The 24,207-nt window shown below is 34.4% G+C and overlaps 1 pseudogene; it reads right to left on the reverse strand.

Annotated features, from left to right (window-relative positions):
* Positions 1-2,295: 2,295 nt before the first annotated feature.
* Positions 2,296-2,901, reverse strand: LOC149559847 (pentatricopeptide repeat-containing protein At2g22070 pseudogene; annotated as a pseudogene).
* Between the last annotated feature and the right edge of the window lie 21,306 nt (positions 2,902-24,207).

The following is a 24,207-nucleotide window of genomic DNA, read 5'->3' on the forward strand; positions in this document are numbered from 1 at the left end:
TCAAATGTCAATCGTAAATTTAATTTTAATTACTTGAAAAAAAAAACATAAGCACAAAAAATCATTATTTTTAAAAGAAATCTATTTTTCTAAACATATTTTGAAATGATCATCATAAAATATGGTAAAAATATTTAATATTTAATAATATAATTTATTATAGATTAAGTATATATTTAACTATAAAAAACACGATTGCTACTAACTTATATATATATGCAATCGACAGATATCCTTGTCCAAGACACTTCGAAATATATCTCTTGACTTATTTTATATATAATATATAAAAACTAATATATGACTAGTAATATATACCTATTTCCATCACCAAAAAGGATCAATACAGCCATCAAATTGAAGACTTGAACTAGTAATATATGTCTATTTTCATTCACCAAAAAAACACAAAATGTAGGCGTTACAAGGAAAGTCGATAGTCCATGCAAAAGACCTTCCATTTTTTCCAAGGGCAAAGCAGGGTGATCCGTACGCTCTAATTATAATATAACTATCACTATTTGAAACGCATGCGTTTCAGATTCTCCCCACAAATACGAAACGCCAGGAGCTCGTTTCGTAGAGCCTGGAATGCATGTAGACCGTCCCCTTACGATATCTTTGTCGTCGACATTACTTTTACTTCAATGGGCCCACTCACGTCTTATCCGCGTAATGTTAACATTTATTTCACCGACATATAAATGCCACGCCCCAGCAAGCCGCGTCAGTTGTTTTTGAAATCCTATAAATTGGCCTTCGCTCAACACTCATTTTCCATGTAACTTTTTGAGCTATTTACGCAGCCGTCTCTATCTTGACAAGTATCTCAATTTCTTGACAATGGCGGATTCAAACGCAGCAGAGCATAGGGGTCGCGGTTTATTTGGCTTGTTTGAGAAGAGCAAAGAGGAGGAGACACATCAGCAGCATGGTGCTGTCGTGGAGGGAGACGTGGCGGGTGTAGCTCCTCATGAGCAGGGACACGTAGGCGAAGGCGAGGAGAAGACAGAAGAAGGGGGACTCATGGGAAAGCTGCATCGCAGCAAGAGCTCTTCTTCAAGCTCTGTACGTTTATTTTGCCCATCAATGCTTTTGTTTCTAAGTTGAATAGATCAGATGGAATACCAATGTGCTTGGATTTGAATCGATTTTTTAACCCTTCTGAAGTGCTTTTATTACGCAATAGCTGAATTAATTATGGAGCCCCTGTTGTTCACGGTATCCATACCCTCAACTATCCTGTTATGGTCTCTCTCTTTTTGTTAGGGCGTAAGGTTTTGTGTTACTGAGCGGTGATCTTTTATTTGGCTTTTGGAAGTGCTATTAAAATTTGACCAACGGATCACAATCCCTTCATCTTTTTAGATTTGGTTGCATTTTGTTCCACCTTTTGCCTAACCAAATATTTCAATTTTTTGCATTCTATTGAAATTCATCCTACCTTACGTACTTTTATTGGTTAAATGATTACACGGATCGGTCTCTGATCTGTTGAAATGCTTTGTGTGTACAGTCCAGCGATGAGGAAGAAGATGAGAAGGGAGAGAAGAAGAAGGAGACAAAGAAGGGTGGATTGAAGGACAAGTTGAAGCTTCATGGAGACAAGAAAGAGGAAGAAGAAGACGGTCATGTGAAGGCTGAGGAAGAAGGGGGCGAGAAGCTCAAAGAGAAGCTCCCTGGAAACCACAAAGAGGGAGAAACAGAGCATTGAAAGAGCACATGAATTTTATTTTTTGGGTTGTTTCATCTTATAACGAGTTGTGTGTAGACCATCCTCTGGTTTGAAGCATACTGTGGATTGTATGTATGCTGTGTTTTTCTATATATAATAAAGAGTGTGACGGTGTTGGTTCTGGTTTGTAATTGCAATGTTTCAATGAGGCCTCTGTTTCTAATGGAGACGCGTTTAAACAATTTTTCCATAAGAAATTTGGGCCAGCAGGGGCTAACCAATATAATTTGTTAATTTTAAAACGTGAAGTTAAAAAGTTTGATCATATCATGGTGCTCAAGGAGACGGGGAATGCATTGCTAGGTTTCAAAGGAACTCAACTTATTTATGGATAGAATATTCAATACTTGTGAATACTTTTGTGTAAGTACACACATATGAATTTAGATTCATAGGTCAAATAATAACTGAGGAATCTTACTGTGATATCTCTTTATCAAAAGGAAAAATTGACTCTTACTAGCATAGATACCAGTACTATAGCAAATCGTATATATACAGGGTTTGGATAGTGGGCAGCAATTTTTTATATTTGTTATTAATTCAAAATTATTTCCAACTTATTTGACTATAGAGTCAATATTTGCGTTATTCAAATATTTGTGCATAGCTTTTGGTTTCATCTTGCATGGTTTATGATAAACCAAGAGTTTATATATTGAAACAATTATCTCATGAAGTGTCTTTAACAGACGGACGATCTTTATAATGCGAATATTGTTCTCTGAAGGAGTGCTCATAAGTCCATAAGCAATGGCTAGCTTCTCACTATGGTGATATAAAACTTGTTTCTTGAGCTCCTCCTCCATATAATGGAGTACAAAGCTTGTGTTTGGAACATAACTTGCATCGTCCATCTGCCCAACCAATGTCTTCATCACTGCATAGATTTCGGCTGATTGTGGGTGTGAACTATCCTCTGACCTGAATGCATGCACTCTGTTTTTCACTTCAATCCAGCTACACCCTGGATTCTTTCTTATTTCTCTATCTTTCATCATATTTCTCACCTTGGCTGCATCATTCCACCCGCCAGCTACAGAATAGATGTTTGAAAGTAGCACATATGATGAAGTATTTTGAGGCTCTATACTAAAAAGCAATTTTGCAACATGCTCTCCAATCACCAAATTGCCGTGAAGCCTACAAGCACTTAACAGTGTCATCTAGATACTGATATTAGGTTCAAGTGGCATTTTATGAATATAGTCATCTGCCTCTTCTAGATGGCCAGCATGACCAAGCAGATCAATCATGCAGGCACAATGGTCCATCCTAGGCATAATGTGATGCTCATGACTCATGGAGTGAAAATATCGCCTTCCTTCCCAAGACCTACATGTGTACAAGTAGTAAGAACACCAATGTAAATCACATCATCTGGTCTTGTGCCCTTGTGTAACATTTGCTCAAACAGCCTTAGGGATTCAATGCCATGCCATGCTGTGAATAACCATTGATCATTGCATTCCACGAGATAAGATCATGTTCATATAGAATAAAAGTGTCATATAGAATTTTCTAACTGAATAAATATAAAGAAAGGAGCAAAAGTGTTATATAGAATTTTTTTCCAAAGAAATGGAAGACTAGGATTTTTGGAGTACCAAAATAGTCTATAACGGAATAGTTCATGTTTTTGATTTTTGTCCCATCAGCTGTGGAGGTTCCCTTGTAAGTTTTTTTTAAGGAATGAAAAACTGAATCAACATGTAATTATCTATCCATACTTCCACATTTGAAGAGTTCATTCTTGTGTATTTTTGCAATATTATTTATCATTAATACATATATCTATGTGTCTTTAAAGTTCTTCAAATGGAAAAACCGTTGACAAATATATATAGGGATAAATCTTGTCTTTTTTGCACAGTGCTCTGTTAAGTTTTCCTATCAAGTTTTAGGTCACTAAGTTCTAGCAAGACATTCCACTATTTTCTAAGTAACTCACCAGTGTTGCTATTTATCATAACAATGTTAAATTGTTAATTAGACCTGTCCTGAACAATAACATTTTGATTAAAATGTCTTATGGGTCAGCATATTGCTTATAGATTAAAATGCCTTATGGATCAGTATATTGCTTATAGATTGAAATATTTTTCCCCATTTAGCTTACTGAATTTATTCTTTAGTACTTTGATGTGAAACCTTTGATTATATTAAATGAATGAATGAACTTACAGCTTGATTAAGAAAGCATGCCAAAATAGTTAGAAAATAAAGCTGATAAATATTACAGCAACCGTTAGCATAATATAAACAATAAAAATAAGAAGGATGCACTTTGGTAATAAAGTCAACACACAACCTCCCCTGCCAGCCCCAGTCAACTTGGAGCATAATTTGTTACTATTACTATTCATTGACTTGTAGTGCTTTGTTACTGATATACATTTACACAAGATAGTATGTCGACAAAAACAAGATCTAAAAATTTGAACAATGGACAATCCACAATTTCCAATGACGAAGGGATCAAAACTACTGTGAGTTATCACTCATTCCTCCTACAAATTATCATCCAATTAATTTGAAAAATTATTTTACTACTATTCAAATGTTGGCTTTCATGTTTTTATATAGCGTAGTCACATACACACACATATATATATTTAAATAGATTTTTCTATTTGAGAAACTTAAATTGCCTATGTAAGTTTGTAACTAACACTCTGTCTACCCAATTATGTTTCCCAAAATTTGTAGGGTACTATGAGAAAGGAAAATAGATCAATATGTTCAAACCCTGGAGAGACCACTAATGGAGTAAGTTATCATTCGTTACATTTTTAAAATTTCATTTATAAGCCTTCAACAAATATACTTCATGCACACAAAAGTTTTAGTATATCACAATATATGTATGTATAAGTTTTAGAAACTTTATAACAATATAACATGCATATAAAAATTTGAAATTATATGTAACAATGATTATTTTTATACATTTATAATAGTTTTATACTAACAATTTCTCACCTTAACAAAAATTATATAACTCAAATTATTTGTTTTAGGAACCTATACTGGAAGCACCATTGACTACTAATGCGATTTTGTCGATCAACGCTGGAGAACTTGTTACAAATCTTATCATTCAAAAGGATTGCTATCCTTGAAGAACAAGATCGATATAAGATTGTCTTATCTAATGGAAAACATATGCAATTTGCAATTTTGCCACAAAAATCCAATGACCTGTTATTCTCATACATGCTGAAAATACAATCTATAGTATCATTGAAAAATTATGTTTGTCGGGCAACAGGAGGTTCTAGGTAGACATGGCAATTATCAAACTTAACTTATATACACATTTTCATTTATTTACATATAATATATATAACTAATTCTTATATCATTGCAACCTCTTCAAACAAGACCATAATCATCTTCAGCCTACAAATTATCCAACGAGACAATCAAATCATTGGGAAACCAAGGTATCTATATAAGTCTCAAGGGGAACAGGTGGTGGAAGAGAAAACAATTGTCTCACCCAACAAAAGAGAAAAAATTGGCATCCATACACCTCGCAGGGAACTACCAATACCTGAGTGTATCAACCCTATAAAGGATTTAAATCCATATCAAACCAGATGGACAATCAAAGGGAGGGTTACAACGAAAAAGAAACTTAGACATTTTAGTAACAACCGAGGTAGTGGTCAGGTTTTTAGCTTTGACATATTGGACAGTGAAGGCACAGAAATAAGAATAGTTTGCTTCAATGACATTATAGAACTGCACTATGAAAGAGTGCAAATAGGTGGCAACTATACAATTTCAAAAGGTTTAGTGAAAGAGGCAAACAAGCAATACAACAAACTAAATAGCCACAAGGAAATCACTCTTGACCATTCATCAATATTGAAATGTTGTGATGATGAGTTGGTTGTCGGGACTGTTGAATACAATTTTAGGCCAATTAATGACATTGCAAACATAAAAAACAATACATTGGTTGATATTATTGGGGTTGTAGTTAGTGCTGGAGATATCTCAATAATTCAACGAAAGGATGCAAGTAAGGTTCAACATAGAAGTATTACATTAATGGACATGTCTCTAGCATCAATAGATGTGACTTTGTGGGGACCCATTTGTCTAAATGAGGGTGAACAAATAAGAAGTTTGAAAGATTCTGTTAAGATTATTGTCCTTGCTATAAGGAATGGGCGTATTTTTGAATTCAAGGGAAAGGTCATCAATACTTCAACAACAACCATATTGATAATAGATCCATTCATACCAGAAGCTGAAGCCCTACGGTCCAAGATTGAAGGAGTATAATTTGCAATACCATCATTGCCAATATTATTGACAAATAATAATACAACAAGTTCACTCACAATTGCAAGTGTCTTGGACAAATGCATTCAAATGAAAAAACCCTTGGAAACAATGATAAAAGAAACCATCAAATTCATCAGGCAAGATACATTTTGTTACCCATCTTGCCCAATAATTGTGAATGGAAAAGAATGCAAGAAAAAAGTCATCGAAAATCTAGACAACACATGGTTCTATTGTAAATGCGAGAAGATAGTTCCAGACTGCAAGTACAGATACCTCTAGCAGGTAAAACTCCAAGATCGCACAACTGATATTTGGGCAATTGCTTTCAATGAAGTAGCGGAAAGCCTTCTGCATATGCCTACCACAAAGTTGTATATGCTACAGTATGACACTGAAGTTGATTCAAGTGTTGAAGACATCATCAAAGTTGTGTTTTTTAACAAGTTTAGATTCACCCTTTCAATAATAAATGAAGTCTACAATTCTGAATCAAGATTTAAAACTACAATCACAAAGGCTTCAAAATTGGACTTCAAAAGTGAAATCGAATGTTTGGTTTTTGAAATTTCAAATATTGCTACTTTGAGATAAAGCACATTATGAACTATCATTGATTTTAGGCTAGAAATTTTCATACAAATAACTACTTAAGAAATTTGGTACTCATTTCTTTTATGACCTATATTTGGAGAACAATGTGTTCCATTTTTTATCTTAAACAATATCTAGTATAATGAACTTCAATTTTTTTAATAAATTGGATAATACATACTAGAACAAGAGTATTGCATTGTTTCCTAGCTTCTGTCTCTCATGGATGGTATCAAAACTTCAATAGGGTCTTTAAAGAGAGTGGTTGTGTTTTGTTTGGTATGTTTTTCTTAATTTCCAAGTCTTGGTAATTTGTTTATTGAAATTTTATTGAACAATAAAATTGATTAATAATTTTATCTTGTTACCAACCCCTTGATGACATCTATCGGTTGTCCAACTATATCCTTAGGCCAGAATTCCTCATGCGGACCAAGCTTTTCAAACTGGGCAATTCCTTTCAATTCTGTCATGTCTGAGACAATATTTCAGACCATTTCCTATCCCAAAGCACGTGTAACATGGTGGATCGATCCTTATGGTTAATAAAATGTAATAAATGTTATCCCACATCCAACAACCAAAATGAGGCTGGAACTCATGTTCAATATGGAGATTTTACATTCTGTTCACTCTAGGTTTACCCACTTAAAATTGACGAAGAAAACCAAAGATAAGCAAATATAGGTAAAACAACAAGATTCAAGGGATGTCAGAAAGTGAAGACTATTGGCAGGCATGAATATTTAACTTGTGAGAAAAAGCTATTTTCAGATAGGGAAGCCATAGAGTGTAGGGTTTGTTAAGGAATATTATTGTTTGATTAGGGAAAGACTAAATTCCTTGAGGAGACAACACATTACCAATGGACAGTAAAAATGCTGCACTGTAGACTGTCTTAACCAGAAGGTGGTGAAAATATTAATGATTATAATGGGAGAGGATAAGTGCCTGAAGATCGCAATGAAGAGTAATTTTTCCTATCACTAGAAGAATTTAAGGTACATTAATAAATAATATTTTTGTGAAACATAGAAGCAATGTCAAACTCGTGAGAATTTGTAAAGTTCCTAGTTTTAGATATGAGAACCTGGAAGCTAGAGAGCAAAGGACAAGAAATGTTGGGTTGTATTCAAATTCAAGTAAGTTGTATGATAATGGATTGGAAGGGATACAATCACATATTTTTTTCACAAGATCCATGATTCATAGGGATATGGCAAGGATGAAGGCTGAGGATGAAATGGAACATCTTTCAGAGAAAATTCTAGCCCTATTGGCAAGCAGGGAGAGTGCCATTTCTTCTAGTAAATATGTAAATAAGGAAACTTTTCAGAAAAATATTTTTTACGACATAGTACAGAATCTTAGAGACATACACAAGTTAAAGGAAGAAGGAGAATCTGTACAACAAGAGTTACTTCCTTTTGAATCTGACAAAGTAATTGGTTTTATCTAAAGATGCAAAAGACAATGTGCATTTCAATGATAAATTAGATCAAATTGACTGCAATAAATTTTCCCATTGAGTTCATGCATAGCAGTAGTACAGCCAAAACATAAGACATATTTTCTATGCAATCTTAGTTCTTGCATGATATAGGACAAATTGAATCAACTTTTATCTCTCCCAATAATGGTCAGTCTAAAACATAACTAATGTGATAGGCCAGGATAAGACTGCATGATTTGTTGTAATAAGATTTCATCCATGAACATGGTCATTGCTGATGGTTCCTACAATAGTTTACTCCTTTGCCTAGAAAACCTCCTGCTTGACTTTGGTCCATATTTAACTTCTCTACCACCTATTATAATATCTGAAATGCTATATATGCATCCTATGTATCCCTTGTAGGGATTACACCATTGAAGTAGTAGAGAACTAACTTTGATTCTATTTCGACAAGTTGACATTTATTGTAGTCACTGGAAGTATTTAAGAAGATTGACCCATACTGGATATGTCCCTACAAGTAACTCTCAAGATTATTCTCAAGAAAAGAATTTAGGATTATTAAATATGCATACAGTATATTAATAAAATATCTATTTGATCTATAACTTTAAATCTTATTTTTCTTTCTTTGGCAGAAGTCCTTTTTGGCAATGTACTCAACATTGTAATGTGAGGCAAAAGATCTATTAAATTTGATTATACCTTATCAAGTATTTTGATTGATGCTTGATTATTCCTATTTTTGACTATACATATTTTTAATCTACTGTTTATTGATATATTTTTGTTCAGTTGTTTGATTATATGCATTACTATGTAATGCTTGTCCTTTATTTTGTCTACCTTGATGCTTATATAATATTGGTGTGTCATAATCTAATTGTATATTTATATTGATACTTATTATTATGGCAATCACTATGGTTTTATGCTCATCACTCCTTCCTTTTTATATCTGCTATATACACACCAAATCCAGTATAATGTATTCATGGATTGTGCCTGTAATGATTATGAGAAATCTCGTATAAATTTTGACAGTATGTGTAATGGTTGGGCCTGTTTGTTTGGATTCAAACATTGATTATAATGGATAAATTATTTTATATAGGATACTATGTTGACAGAAACAAGATCTAAAAATTCCAGCCATGGTCAGACCATAATTTCCAATGATGAAGGGTTCAAAACTACTATGAGTTATCACTCATTCCTACTAAAAATTATCATTCAAATGTTGGCTTTATTGTTTTTATATGGCATACTCACATACACATGTGTGTGTATATATATGTTATGTGAGAAACTTGAACTTCCTATGTAACTTAACACTTTGTATACCCAATTATGTTTACAAAAATTTGCAGGATACTATGAGAAAGGAAATGAGGTCAACATGTTCAAATGTTGGAGAGAGCACTAATGGAGTAAGCTATCATTTGTTACATTTTTAAATTTTCATTTATAAGTCTACAAAAAATATACTTCGTGCACACAAAAGTTTTAGTGCATTGTAATATATGTATGTATAAGTCTATATTTCTCAATTACTTTCTCTTATCAGTATTCTTCACTATATGCATATGTATCCACATATTAAAATCTACTTTGCTATCTTTTACAGTTATTGTGTTTAATTCTGCACATTATCATAGTTACCTATATTAATTAAACGTTTGCATTATTGAAAGCTTTATACATCTTGTATACTTATGAAAAAAAATAATATTTTATTATTTTCAAAAACTTTCAACAATGTAGCAACAACTTGCAGATTCTGAAATTATCAAACAGAAGATGAGAGAGTATAATAAAAACTATTACTATCAAAACAAACAAGAAATTTCTGCAAGAATACATCAAAAGTCAACTGCAAACAAAGAAACACCACTTCACATTTCATAGATTGTAATAACAGAAAATAATGATACAAACTTCACACAATGCCAAACCACTACCTTTGGACAATATAGTGCCTCTAAAATTAACCAACATAGATTAAATGAACTAAAAAGACAAAAAAAAAATGAAGGACTACCATTCTCACCACATTTAGACAACATTGAAAACTTTATCAACCCAGAACAATCAACAATGCCTATTGTTATGCCTAATCAAAAATTCATGGGAGAATTTTACAAATCAATGAGACAATTTCGAGAACGCATTGATGGATTATCAAAAGTTATAACATGTAGCAGCTGTAAGGAAAGGTACACAGGTATGTCAATAAAAAAGAATATTTCAGACAACATATGCTCAAGATGATTCTTAGAAAAAGATATACATCGTTTCTCTCCAGAAAATAACTTGGACCCTGGAAAACAACCAAATGTCCTAAAAAACCTCACCCAAGTAGAAGAAATGCTAATTGCTAGAGTAAACCCTGTATTACAAGTCACACATGCAAGAGGAGGACAATATAAATATAGTGGACACACTATAAGTTTCCCCCAAGATATTTCAAGCATTGCACGTCTTCTACCAAGAAGGTTGGATGACCTTGAACTAGTAATAATACGCTGAAAAAATCTATTGGGAAACAATTATGATTTCTATGTCAATAAAAACAATGTTCTAAATGCATTACAATAAAAAATAAAAAATGATCGATACTACCAAGACGTAGAAATAGATATTGATGCGCTAAACTTATTGCCTGAAATAACCACTGATATGTCCGACAAGTTACACTCCTATTAGATCATTCTTGAAGTCACTGAAACAACTAATGACATTGAAACAACATTAAACGTTGACATTGAATTACAAATTTCTTGATCATTCATTCCACAATTACCTAATGGAGAACGTGAGCTACAAACTATTAATTCTTTCCTAGGTTTGAACACCAATGCACTCGAAATCATACCATGGCCCACAATATATGCCTCACCAATAAATGAATACAACACTGAGGGGCTATTCAACATGGCTTTCCCCACACTATTTCCAACTGGATATGCACTCCCACTTCAACCAAGAACCAAACATATTCACATGCATGAATACGCATTGCACCTAGTGAGGTACTACGACAACAGGTTTGGAAGCCATGTTCAATTTTGATATTACCTGTAAAATTTAATTATGAGACATTGTAGCCAACAAACAGTCGTTGTTTTCCTCAAATCAAACATTCTAGAAAAAAGTGCCAAAACGAATTGAAACGCTCCGCTACAAGCTACAAAACATCCCAGATAATCAATTGGCCAATCAACTAATGCACTTTGGAACTTCATTAAGAGGAACACGAGCTTATTGGAATAAAATTCAACTAAACTTAACAACTGTGATACACCAACTAGGAACTACACTTTTCTTCACCTTGAGCTCAGCAGACACAAAGTGGGTAGACTTACATACTTTGTTCCCACAAAATACAAAACCAACATTATAGATGTCAAGAAAACACATAATAGAAAATATTGTTCAAAACCCACATATTACGTCATTATACCTTCACTAAAGATTCACAATCTTCCATGAAGAAGTCATAGAAAAACTATTACACACAACAGATTATTGGTATAGGTACAAGTGGCAACATAGAGGATCAGCTCACATACATGGCTTTATATGGCTTCCAAATGCACCTAACATGGACACAATTAATTGGAATGACAAATTTGACATTGACCGAGCAAAAGCTTTTTTTGACAACTATATCTCGGCATGGAATCCACGTACACTACTAAAAAGACAAAACAAAACTCATTACGTAGCTAACGATGATCCTTGCCTACTTAACACTTCTCAAATATTATCAATAGATTCTCTCTTTGATTATGAACAGATATTGAATACTGTACAGAGGCATACCAAATGCACAGATCAAACATGCTTATGCAAATGAGTAAACATATCAGAATGCCGCTACAAAGCTCCGTGGAAAGAGAAACCAACATCTACATTAACATATGATAATGAAAATAATATTACTTACAATGCAGCAAGAAATGATGATCGCCTAAATATCCACAACCCACAAATACTTGCAATTTGGTGAGAAAATGTTGATTGCCAACCTGTCACATCAAGAAGAGTAGTTCTCAACTATATCTCAAAATATGCATCAAAAGCTGAAAAAAAATCAGAAACCTACAATGCCATTATACAAAACATAGCAAATAAAATTGAAAACAAAGACGATGCTTTACTAGCATATCAAAAATTCATGATGGGAATCATTGCAGATCGTGATATTGGAGCACAAGAGACATGCCACATGCTACAAAAATTGCCTCTTGTAATTCGTAGCCGCTCCTTCATTTCATTGAATGCCAGCAAAATGGTACTACATCAACTCAACAATTTAGATAGCGAAGAAGAATTAGGAAACACATATATCCAATCGTACATGGAATGCCCTGTTGAAATAGAGTCTTTATCACTCATTGAAACAACTCAAATGTACACTTACTCTATGAACCAAAAGAAGAATCAATGGAAAAAGAGAAAAACCAATGCAATTGTCTCTGTGTACCCACTTTTCAAGAGCATTCCCGAAGAAAGTGCTGATAACTTTGAAACATTTTGTTGGAGTGAACTGTTGCTTTACAAAAACTTTTGCAACATCTCAAAAAACATTGGCATTACAAAAGAGGAAATAATATCAAACTGGAAAACAATACAAACAAACAATTACTCTCCTTGGCATGTTAATAGAATTATAAACATGCCCACAAATGAAGAAAGTGATGACATTGACAATGATAATGTCGAAGTCCAACAAAACACAGACCTATATGAATGGGAGCTTCTCTACCAAATGGAAGCCTCAAAAAACATAACAATCAACAAACTTGACATTCTTGGAAAATGAGACATTGATATTAATCACCAATGGAATACAAACAACATTTTTCATGCAATACATGAATCAACCACAAATTTCATATCTACAAGAAAAGTACAAACAAATGAAAATACTTTCCATTCTAAAGTAAAGCAAACAAACTACCTTCTTGCCCCAAAACAACAATTAGCTTTAGACATCATCAAAAAACATTACACAAGCACATTCAAAAAAGAGCCATTGCGAATGATTATCCAAGGAACAACAGGAACTGGCAAGTCCTTCCTCATTGACTGCATTAGGAAAACCATAAAAATAATAGAAAACAATAACAAGAAAACATTGATCGCACTAGCACCTACAAGACTTGCAGCTTACAACATACGAGCATCAACAATCCACACATTCCTTCGAATCCCAATAAAAGAAATGCATCCATTACAAGGCCAATCTTTAACAAACCTCCAAGAAGATTTTAAACATATTGAATACATTCTTATAGATGAAATGAGCTTCTTAGGACCAAAACTCCTCATAAAAATAGACAATCGCTTACGTGATGCCTTTCCACAAAGACAACAACAACCTTTTGGTGGAATTTCTATCATTCTCATTGGTGACTTAGGTCAACTGCTACTAGCACTTGATAGGCCAATATATGCTTCAACCTCTATGGCCATAATGCTTTGGCAAATATTCAATATTGCAATTACATTGGATACAGTTTTTCGTCAACAAGGGACAACAAAATCACAACTACAATTTCAAAAAATCCTACATCATATTAGAAATGTTGAACCCCTGCAAGATGATTGGGAGACACTCATGACTTGAACAAACAAATGCTTAAGTGTCAAAGAGAGGGATGAATTTGACATAGGAACCCATTTATTTGCTACCAATGAATTAGTGAAACTACATAATAAAAAAATATTGAAACAATTGAACCTCCCAATAGCACTTTGTGCAGCTAGAGTTGCTGCACTGAGGTCAAATGAACATAATGAAGATGATCAACTTTAGATGGAGGTTCTCCTATGCATCCGCCAACAAATCATGTTAACAACAAACCTATGGCTACAAGCTGGATTAGTAAAAGGATCACTTGGAAAAATAATAGCAATCGTCTACGATATAAATTCTAAACCTCCAAAACTACCCAAATATGTTATTGTCAATTTTAAAAATTACATTGGGCCACCATGGGATACACATAACTCAATGAATGTACCAATTAGACCAATTACTCAATGGAATCGTACACAACTACCGCTAACTATGGCTTGGGCAATAACAATACACAAGTCCCAGGGACTCACCCTAGAAAAGGCTACAATAGACATTGGAAAAAGAGAACATCAAGGATTAACATTTACAACAATATCAAGAGTGAAATCTATTGATGACCTTCAAATACATCCACCATTCACTTTTGAAAGATATTGCAAAATGAAAAATAATTATTACATAGGTACCAGGAAGAAGGAAGAAGCACGGTTGTAGCTATTGTCACCCCTTCAACCATCGACATTGGCCACCCAAAGACAACATCAACTTCCAAAGGTAACAATTGCTTGGGTGGGATCTCATAATTATTTTAGTTGAATGGTAAAATTTTGGATGCAAATATAATCTAATGAAATTCTTTTCACTTTTTACCAATCAATATGGAGCACCTCGAAATTGTTCATCCATCTCAGGAGAAGTGCAGGGACATGTTAGCTTGTCTAGTCAATCACAAATCAAGTCATGGGCTCAAGCTGGATATTCATCTTCAATGTCAACTTATTCAAACCAGAATGTGGGTGCTGCTGGACTTGCATCATATTCAAACCAGAATGTGGGTGGAGCTAGACCTGCATCATATTTGAACAAACAATAGCATGCATTTGCTCAAAACCAAGTGACATAATACTGATTATCAAGGGAGGGAGACACATCCATCTTTCCCTACTTATCAAATGATGGAGACATTTCAATCCATTTCTTACCAAAAGAACAACAATCTACAAATGTTAACATCTCTTCTAGACAATTCAGGGGTCAGTGGACCACCTCTACAAATACAAAGGCACTCACAAATGAGAAGGCCCTTTTTCCAAAATCCACAAGGAGGAAATCCTAATCTTCACATGATTGGATATGGAATAGTATCAACATTTTAGAATCGACAACCAACTTTTCTAACTTCACAAGGATAGAATCCAAATCATGGTTTGACTGGATATGCAGAAGCATCAACATCTGGGCAACATCAATCCTCTCTTTGACTTCACAAGGAGCAAATCCAAATCATGGTCTAAATGGATATGCATCAGCATCAGCAACTGAGCAAGAACAACCCTATTTTCAAGCTTCACAAGGACAAAATCCTGATCTGAAACGTCAATAGATGTGGAGTACTATTAGTATTTGAGTGTATATTGATGTATATTAAGGGGATAGTGATTGTTTTATGTCCTGGGCTAGGCGCTAGACCGATTTTCCATTTGGAACCCCTTGTGAGTAATCCACTACACAAATGTTGCAGATGCCCCAGCAGCAAGAATATTTCCTTAGAATAGAGCAAAGTGCCAATAAAGGATTGACTGAGGAAAATGAAAATCTAATTACAGAGATGAACCAATTAAAACAGGCACTTGGTGACATGGAGAGGGAGAAGTTAGAAATTTCTTCTACCTTGGAAGAATTCAGGACTCAATTTCAATCCGAAACTGAAAGAAAGGCATCTATTTCAAATAAGCTGGAAATTGCTGAGCAGAAGCTTTACGAAGATAGACGAGAACTTGAAGGTCATACAAAGGCAACAGATAATGAGATGGAAAATGCCACAAATTTTTGACTACTAACACTGGATGATCTTCATGCTTCCCAGAGCACTTTGATGGAGTTCAAAAATTAAACTGAACTTAAACTTGTGACTTTGCAGCAAAAGTTAGTCACTAGAATCTAAAATTTTTGTTGTGTTGTTTCAATTAAGAAAAGTACACCAAATGGTAACTCAAGCAAAATCAGGAAGTTTTAAAGAGACAGAATAGACAGAAAATTCTCATTATTATGAACTGGCCCTTATCAGTGAGATAATGGAGTATTCCTAATTTTTCTTTGAAGATTTCTGTTCCAAATAATAAAAAGTCTCATCAATTGTTTTTTATTTTGCTATGAAAAATTATGTTAATCTGTTTGAAGTAATCTCTATGAAAAATGCTTATTAATGCTCTTCAAAGAGAACATGATCATATTTTCAATTAGTCATCTGTAAACTCTTCTGCAAATACCTCAATTGGAATTGGCTATGCAAAGATGCCTTCACTGATGGATTAATGATTTAATGGTATTTTTATTCATTATCTTCTGATAGTAAAGGGGAAGTGAAAAATTAAAAATGTCTTCGATATATAGTACATTTTTGATGAAGTAGTAGCTGCATAATTACTAGCTATGTCATGTTGATAAAATAGTAAACACATTACAGTTAGATATTGTTGGAGGAGGCCAACAAGTCACCAAAAAGTACTTTTTAATTGTGTACAATATCTAGCGTCAAATAATAGGACACCAAAAAGTACATCTAAATTGTACATCAAAAAGCAACCAAAATAATCACCAATAGAGCTTTGAAGCATAATTCAACCCAAAAGCTAAGTGGGAGAGTTGAACCCAAACAAACACAACAATAAAAGATCCAATGGAAATATTTAATGAAGATTGCTAGGACTTTAACTTAAGAAGAATAGTATTTTGAGCTTAATACTATGGGATCCCTATAATTAAGAAACTATAGGCATACGGGTAAATTTCAACTTTATCTTCTATGATAGACTACCAATTACAAGTCCCACAATTAAGACACTATAGGCATACGCATAAATTTCAAGTTTATTTCCATGATAGACTACCAACTATAGATGATCCAATGATGAAGCTCAAGGAAGCTGTTGGAGTTTGAAAACGTTACCCATTTCCAATTACCTTGATGAGAATATGACACATCTAGGGGTAGTTAACTCCCATTATCAACACATCCATTCAGACACCAGGCCAACTATAAGGCATGACCCTTCTTCTACTTTAGGCTCTGCAAAACCTAGGCGGGTAGACCTGTAGATTCTTTATATGGTACTAGTTGTCAAAGCATACACTGAATCTAATATGAAGCAGATAAAACCCTTATTTCTTCTATACTCAACCAGGAATCATAAGCATGAAATAGCTAAGAACATAACTCATGAAACCGGCAAGCTAAGTGTGGGTTAACATTGAGTAGCTTTCAACATAAAAGGGAAAATTGATTTAATATGTTGATAACAACAAGACCCCAGTATCAACAACAGAACTTAATGATCCTATCTCTGACCAGTGCCTTATCTATTGGGCAATTAAATGAATCATAACCATACATCTCCTAGAAACCTCAAACGTATCCCTACATTAAGATTCCTGATCTATCTTTCACCTTGTGAATAGACATCTGCTACAGAATGAATCTCATACTCAGAAAATCCTATCATGAAATCTGCAAACCTTGTGACAAATATCAAGCAATTACATGGTTCTTTGTTCCATAAGCAAGACATTTTAACCACATACATTTCAAAATGTAATGCAACCTAATTCATGCTCTTTGATCACAAATTAGAAGAAATAACAGAGCCATAATCAGGAGACAAGATTCAAACTGAACTTCAAACTCTTGTTGCACTTTATTTGCTTTCCTTGAAATCAAATACATGAAATGTACAGAAAATAACTCATAGATCACCTAACAAAAAATAACTATCTGCATAAAACTTAAAATGCTATTCCATACAAGAAGAAATGCTGAAGAATGGTTTCACAGTGCAAAAACTGGAACCCCTTCAAAGTGAAGAAAGAAAGAAAGATATAGCAAGAAATGAATTCCCGGATCTGATATGCAATTGCCAGGTGTCCACTTGAAATCCAATCCTCTACAACTGAAAAACCTCTTTCTTCCCTCTCTCTATCAACTGGCAGATCAAATCTTCATCATTATACCTCTCAAAGGCATCAAAATATCTGAAAAAGTAATGATGAAAAGATGCAACTGATTCTTGATGCATTCACGGTAAGAAGTGAAGAACTAGTTACAATGTGATTTCAAGAAGCCAAGGAAACAACCTCAAATTGATTTTGTTCACCTTAAGATTGCAACTAACCACTAAAACCATCCTCTAACCAATCTTAATTATCACTGAAGAACTCAGCCTGTTTTGTCGCCAATGCCTCTGATTTCACAAATTGTCCTATAACTTGAACCAAGAAGCACCTGTGCAAAAACAAACTCCAGATTTGGAAAGTTCAGGTTCTCCCGGTTTCGACGGTATATTGGAGTGCCTAATTCGGTTAAAAATTTCCCCAGATATGGCCGTTTGAATATTAGGCCTCTGTTTATGTCTCTATGAAAATATTTCACAAATATATGAACTTTCAAAAGTTAAAACTATATCAGAAGTTCAAACTTTATTTTTAAAAAAGTCCATGTCAGTTTCTTGGCAAAATAATTTTAAAATGAAAATTTTAAAATCATTTTATTTTTTCTAGCCTCTTTAATTTCGGGTCAACTCCAGGTTTGACCAATGCCACGTGTCACTTTCTGATTGGCTGTTGACTCTTGCCGGATTCCTGAGTTTTCCGGTGACCTCGCTATGTCACTAGCTAGATTTTTTAAGATTTTCCAGGTAGCGAGGTAGCGACCGCCGAATTTTTGGACTTTTTCGGCAAACTTGAATTTTTCGGCAACGTTTTTGGATTTTGCTTCAAAATTTAACATAGGCATCCTGCTAGCTGGCCGACCATAGGCCCATGCACATGAGCTGGCTTTCACAAAAGCCTCTTGTCTTTTAGACATTATAAGATGTGTAAGCCTTTGTATTTAAAGACATAAGAAAATCATTTCCCACTCAATGTGGGATAATACTTGCTGCATTTTCCTCAACTCTCCTGTAGATGCTGATTTCTACACAATGAAGAGCTATCCAGCTCCTTTGGCATGAGTTGCTTATTCTAAATGTGGAGCTCCATCTTGCTGGTCATTTTTTGCTATGAATCTATGAACTTTTCATGGTAATAGTCATTTCTTATGCATATGGTCTTTTATAATGTTGTTGCCCCCTTCAAAAACGTGGATGCACCTTCGGAGAAGCCATGGGCTTGAAAAATGTGGGTTGTTTGCTTCCTTTTTTATGCACATATGGTCTTTTATTCATTGCTTGCTGCAAAAACGTGAATCACATGCTACCTTGAGCTTTGTTTCACCAACAAATTTGTTCATTTCTCTAAAAAAACGTGGATGCTTCTTCCTCTGTGGATGTTTGCTGCTGTCCTCTTTGTTTTCTCGAGACATGGAGCACATCTTCTATGTTGAAAACTACCTCTCAGCTGCAACTTTCAAATTGAGACTACAATGTGGGAGAGAGCAACCTTTATGCAATCTTTTCTTTAATTCAATGTGCAAACCCACAACAGAAAGCTTCATTGTGCTCGTGGATTTTAATTAATGTGGAAATTTCTTGATTAATACTATCTTTTGAAATTGCCAGCAAATCAGCATCATATTGTGATCCTCTAAACCTCTTTAATGGAACACTTTCCAAATTCTCTCTTTCTTGAATCTTCACATGCTCCTTGTATTTTGCTTTTAAGAAACCATTTCCACCATTTACTTTGTCATAAGATTGAATCATATGCATAATGATCATCAATTCATTATTTGAAACTCACTTTTAATCAATTCTACAAAGTTGTAATTAAAACTTGATCCAATCAAATTACCAAGCCACTAAAACTGGCATGAGTGTTCAATCCTGCATACTCTATTACACTGCAAATTTTTAACCCATGATGGATTCTCAGTCAAGAGATTTTAATTGCCGAACATCCATACTTAAATTACTCTACAGGCAAACAATGTTAAAAAACATAAACTGGGCTCGGGTTCGGCATTATAAACTGGGTTATTGATCACTTGGGGTTTTGAAAACTAGGATATAAGTTCTTTGCCATGAAGAGAATATAATTCCATGTTTTGGGCTCATGATGAATCACAGGGCACATTTGGCGAATTTTCGAAAACAGGCACTTCGAAATTTTAACTGGCAAATGTGTCAAAAAGTGATTTTTGGCAAATGTACGGACATAAGAAAGTATGCAAATGGATTCATCACGACTTAAGAATTGGCATACTTCAAGGATTTCTAGGACACAACACAATGGTACAATCCATTTAGGCTAGCCAATCATAGGATCAAAGTTATAACATGCCAAACAGGGGTACGGATCAATCTGGATACCGTAGCCGTAACAAAACAATGCAAACTGGGTTTTTGATCATGTCAGCAAACTAATCAGATGGATTCGACATGATTTCAAAATTGGAACATATGAAGTGTCTTACCCCTAGAACACAATGCAAAAAGAATTTTTTCATTTGGGTCTACTGGGTCAAAGATATGATTGGTCGAACAAGGCTTCCCAAAATTGTGATCAACTAGTTAAATGCACAAAACAATAAACGACCAACTTTGCGGGGTGCAAAACCTAGTAAAACGGATTCGAAAAGACTTGAAAATTGAAACATAAGTTCTTTGTTATACACACTAAACATCCCCAAAGTGACTAGTCATGACACAGTCCTGGGTAAAAGATATTCAGATGCAAACTGGGCCTCTGATCGCTATTTGACACTTGGTAGAATTACAAATTTTGACACTAGCTCAAAATGGGACTTCACAGAATGATTCGGGATGGCAAAATAACATTGTGGATCATATGCATATGTCAAATGAAAGGTGTTAAGCCACTCAAACACCATCTAGGCCTCAAGCTACCAACTGACCACATGCATAAAAGGCACTTTAGGACATGATTTTCCAAAATTTTCAAAACGTGACTAAAATTGAAGCATGCAATTTTCAGTCCCAATAGTGGCTCTGTCTGGGGATGCATGCCCCTTGTGGGCATGGCAAGGATTTAGATCTCTGGGAGAAGTAGACCATTCTCGAAAACTTCAAAACTCTCCTGAACAGCAAAACTTTTTCGAACAGCTTTATTGAAAACATGAAACTACTCTTAACTATGTACAAGTGATGGCTGCAGGCCATCGAAAAGTTTCAAAACTTTTTACCTCTGTCAAACACCTTATTTTCATTTACGTTCTCCTGAGGCAAACTGAAACTCTCATCCTTATTTGTTTCACCCATCATATCAACAGTTTCAATTACTTTGTTAGGCAAAACAAAACTGCTAATACCATCTTCATAGTGCATATAAAAATCAGACAAACTTTCTACACCTTGCTCAGTATGAGAATATGAATCAGTGTGATCATAATAACTGACATCAGACTGAAAGTGAAACTGATCACTACTGATTGAGTCATGGATTCCTTCAATCGAAAACACAAAAGCTTGATATTCTACTTCATTGAACGAGTTACATGACTCCGATGGTAACTCACCTTGTGCCTCTAGCTGTGAAGAGTATTTGAAATCCGATTGTTGCCTACTTGCAGTCTTATCATTTACTAAATCAGATTCATCTTTCACTGTAACCTCTTCACATTCAAAACATTGATTAGTCACCATACATGAAAATTCATTCTGAAAGTGTTGTTCCAAACCATGCTGATCATTATCATTTTCTTCATTAGACTGAATGTCGGAATAGACCTTGAACTCATCTTTACAGGACCTATCAGCATATAAAGAAAATTTATAATCGGATTGACAACACTCACTGTTTTCCTCCTCATCATATGAAAAATCAAAACAATGTTCAGCAAGATCAACATGAAAAGAACCCAAAACAGCATTAACCTTCCCTTCATTAACATTCCCTACATCCAGCAAATCGTCATGTGCAAAAACATTTGAGGTTCTGTTATATACACCTCCAAAGTCCAACAAAGATTGTTCAGATTCTACCTCCTTTTCCACATCAAACATTGGGGAATTGATTTGACTGAATGAGAAAGTATTATGAGAGAACATATGAAAATCCTTAGAGATACTTATGTGCTTTTCAAACTCACAAGCCAAAAAAATAGAGATTTCATCAGAACTCAAGAAGATTGCCTCACAAATCTTCTCCTGGCTGTGATTATATTCATCTGGAAAATCAGAATTATTACAACATTCTTTCTTATCATGGCAATCATTAGACCTACTGTTGTTACAACTTTCTTCAACTTCATATGTACTGTAACAAAATTTATCTTCTCTTTTATATCCATTTTTTCATGCTGATTGTTGTTACCTGATTCATTAACATTTGAATCCACCTCTTCACACTCAGAAGACAGATTATCTTGTTGTACGGATTCATTATATTCATTGCTACCTTGGCTTTCAGCACATTCATTATCATTAGGAGATATTTCATGAAATTTATAATCACCACTTTCCATCTCCTCAATGAATTTTTTAGTCTGCAAAATTGTTTGTAACCTTATAGGTGCTGGCCAATCTACTGAATCGGGTACTAGAACATCAAGAAAAATATTTGGTAGGGAAGATTCCTCAGATCTACAATGAAAAGGCATCTTACTGATTACTAACTTAAGCCTTAAATAACATTGTTCGACACTTAGACCTTGAGTACTGCCTACTTCAATTCTTATAAGACTGACAATCCTTTTGTAAACCAGTCTATTCAACATAGCAATGTTATTACTCACAATTTTCAAACTCTCAGAATTTGGAGAACTAATCTCAGATCTAAGATCTGACTCCATCATAAAACAAACTTTCTACCTCTTCTTTCTAGTGCTGAAAATCACTAAATAGAGGCAACTTCTTTAAACACTTGACTTCCATGAAAAGAAAACATGAAAACCAAAATACCTCCAGTGCTGATACTGAACTTGGATCTGCTGATTTGGCACAGGTGCAAGACTGAAAATCCTTTACACCATTGATCAAACTTTGTACAGTCGCCACCTCTTTGCAAGAGGAATGAAATAACCATTGCTGTGATCTATTTTTATATTTCAATTATTTATAACAATAGATTGCAACTAGCACTTAAAAACTTATCAAGAATTTGAAACTCCTTTTCAAGAAACTACCAAAAGCTTCAGATCTGCCCATACAACTGAAAGTCCTTCAAAATTTTGCAATGAAATCAACTAGGAACAAACTGGTATAGAGATTTGAGAGTCGCCACTCACGCTTTGTGAGAAATAAAACATAATTTGTCACTTGACAAATTTGAACCAGACTTTCAATGTAGGAAAAACTTGCAGATCATTATTATCTTGAAAAGAATTTACAATTTATAAAAGAATTCTTGACTCTAAAACTTTCTCAACAGTATTTGCAAACTGGATTGATTGAAGATAGACCTATGACAGTCATAGAACACAATTTTCATCTAGTTTCAACATATTGCTGATAATGAATAAAGCTTAACTTGGGGACATGAAACTTCAACAAGGAAAAGGAACACATCTTGCTATTGATATGATATATCCAATCTGTTTCACATCAGAGGCTCATGTTCTTTCAACAAAATGGATTGCCATCTTATCTCCCCAGTAGAGTCACCATTTTGTTGGAGTTTGAAAACGTTACCCATTTCCAATTACCCTGATGAGAATATGACACATCTAGGGGTAGCTAACTCCCATTATCAACACATCCATTCAGACACCAGGCCAACTATAAGGCATGACCCTTCTTCTATTTCAGGCTCTGCAAAACCTAGGCAGGTAGACCTGTAGATTCTTTAGATGGTACTAGTTGTCAAAGCATACACTGAATCTAATATGAAGCAGATAAAACCCGTATTTCTTCTATACTCAACCAGGAATCATAAGCATGAAATAGCTAAGAACATAACTCATGAAACTGGCAAGCTAAGTGTGGGTTAACATTGAGTAGCTTTCAACATAAAAGGGAAAATTGATTTAATATGTTGATAACAACAAGACCCCAGTATGAACAACAGAACTTAATGATCCTATCTCTGACCAGTGCCTTATCTATTGGGCAATTAAATGAATCATAACCATACATCTCCTGGAAACCTCAAACGTATCCCTACATTAAGATTCCTGATCTATCTTTTACCTTGTGAATAGACATCTGCTACAGAATGAATCTCATACTCAGAAAATCCTATCATGAAATCTACAAACCCTGTGACAAATATCAAGCAATTACATGGTTCTTTGTTCCATAAGCCAGGCATTTTAACCACATACATTTCAAAATGTAATGCAACCTAATTCATGCTCTTTGATCACAAATTAGAAGAAATAATAGAGCCATAATCAGGAGACAAGATTCAAACTGAACTTTAAAC

The sequence above is a fragment of the Cupressus sempervirens genome, chromosome 4, assembly GCF_028749045.1.
Source record: "Cupressus sempervirens isolate cs-2001-9-10 chromosome 4, ASM2874904v1, whole genome shotgun sequence".
In the NCBI taxonomy this organism is placed as follows: domain Eukaryota; kingdom Viridiplantae; phylum Streptophyta; class Pinopsida; order Cupressales; family Cupressaceae; genus Cupressus; species Cupressus sempervirens.